This window comes from Epinephelus lanceolatus, chromosome 7 (genome assembly GCF_041903045.1).
Source record: "Epinephelus lanceolatus isolate andai-2023 chromosome 7, ASM4190304v1, whole genome shotgun sequence".
NCBI lineage: Eukaryota > Metazoa > Chordata > Actinopteri > Perciformes > Serranidae > Epinephelus > Epinephelus lanceolatus.
This window is the reverse complement of record NC_135740.1, coordinates 8,880,533-8,882,976: the sequence shown is the minus strand read 5'-3', so window position 1 is coordinate 8,882,976 and position 2,444 is coordinate 8,880,533.

The following is a 2,444-nucleotide window of genomic DNA, read 5'->3' as shown; positions in this document are numbered from 1 at the left end:
TTGACAGCACCTTGACTCAGTAAATACAGTCATTGAGCCTTTTTGTTTTAACCAAGAGCACCATCTAGTGGAGTTAATACATACAACTAATGGTTTATGAAGCTTCATTTCGGAGATCACTAGTGAACTGCAACATCCCTGGTGTGAGTCCTCCAGCCGAAGGCTAGGTCTGAGCCCATACAGCCTTTCACTGTCCACAGTACTGCATGGTGCTGAGAGGTATCTGTGACATCAGGGCAAGAGTATAAGCGCACTTTGTTAACCACCCAGTACTGCAGTAGTTTGTCTTCCCAAGAAGCTGTGCAGTCCAGCACAAACATCACCAATCCAGCATCATCATCTGCTTGGCCTCTGTAGTTGTGCTGATGTTTAAGAACAAAAAAAAAAAAAAAAAAAAAAAAAAAAAAACAATGTAAAAGTTAAAGCTACAGTTTGTAACTTATATAAAAAATATATTGTTTTTCATATTTGCTACAAGCACATACGGGACAGATAATCACTGAAAAAAAATCATACTCTTCTGCCTTGCCTGTAGCATTTCTAATAGCCTTACTGCATGAAGGTTGTCATGTTGGATGACCAAATTCAATGTCAGAACAACTTCTAATGCAAAAATCAATTGATGTAGAATACTAATAACAGATGAAGTTGATTTGTTTTGTTTTTTGGGGCATCCACCCATAACTTTTGCAGTAGGACAAATACACTTTTCCATCTTTACCCAGATTACATAGAAAATAAAATACTTGATTGTACGGTAGAGACAGTGCCTTCACTGCTTTGTGTTACAAAAAGCGCTATAGTCTATAAATGCAATGCATTATTGTTATGATTCATTATTATTAATTACCCTTTAAGGAGAGGGAATTCAATCAGAACCATTTACAATACACAATTTGCAATGTAAATGTGGATTGCATAAACAAAATATCACTTAAAATGCAGCATTCTAGTTTAATGTGGGGAAAGTGAAGGGTGATTGGGAATTTCCTCCTTCTGTAAGCCTTCTTGCCATAAATGTAAAAAATGGCACGACAAATGACACATTTCTGCAATTCTGAATATGTTATCAGTCCATTTGAGAAGGAAAGACAGTTGTATCATATTTCAAGGAGATGTGACATACTTTTTTAAGTAAACTGACCCCAAACCTCTTTTTTTTAAAGATTATTTTTTTGTGGGATTTTGCCTTTAATGGATAGGACAGTGTGTGAAATGGGGAGACAGAGTGAGAGAGAGAGAGAGAGAGAGAGAGAGAGAGAGAGAGAGAGCGGGGACTGACACGCAGCAAAGGGTTGCAGGCCAGACTTGAACCTGTGACCGCTGTGGCAAGGCAGTGCCTCTGTACATGGAGCGCCGCCAGTATCCACTATGCTACCAACGCCCCCCAAACCTCTTTTTTTTGTAACATTTGGGTGATTGGGACAGAACATCACTGATTTAGGCTAGTGTAAGCATATTTATTGCACAAATTATTTCATAATTTGATATATTTTAACATGCACATTTTTCTTTTCCTGTTCATCATTATGAATAAAAACTCAATGTACATTTCTGTTAAACTTTATTTCTTAAGTCTGTCCACAATTCATACAATATAAAGCAGTCTTTCCTCACTGTCACGACCCCTGCCCTTCTACATCCTCCCTTAATTCTCTCCCACCAAATTTCATTGAACACATTTAACTGAGGGGTAAAAAATTGAAGTCCAAGATTCATTTAATTGGATTGAACAAAAATGTTTGACTTAAAAAAATTGAACACATTTAGTTGAGGTTAAAAAAAATGCTAGTCAGGATTAGTTATGGTTGGGTTAAGAGATCAAGTTAAGTTTGGCTTGGTAGTGTAAGATTTTTGCTAGCTGGTTAGTCCAGCTGGCAAAAATGGCCTGCAAGAAAAACATCTAGCAAAATCCAGCTAATCCATCAATATTTTTATGCTTGATTAGGGTTTTGCACACATGAAGAGGTTGGGAAGCATTAACCTAGAGCACACAGAGCAAACACAATGGCTCTCTATTGCAAGGTTTGTCATTTTCGTTATTAGCAAAGCTTTTTAGCTCTGTCCCAGGACAAGACACAGGATATGAACACATTTTTACTGGTTTTGGAGCAGTTGTACATTATAATCATGTTTCTATGAAAGGTTTGTGCAGTATATCAGCTATGATGGTTTTATGACTTCATGATTAAATCTAGCTAAAGCTTGTGTCATTTTCCTCTCCTCATGCATTGCAAGGTCAACTTCTGTTTAAAGTCCTGCCCCACCCATCTACGTGATGTCACACCTATGAGGGCATGCAATTTTGATTATGTGACTCAGCAAAAAAGCTTTTTCTCATCAGGTGAGACAATAAAGCCTGTATAGTTATACGGTCCCATTTGACCTTATGTCCCAGTCACCATTCATTCAGCCATATTTGGAGTCCAGTAGATGTAATTGAG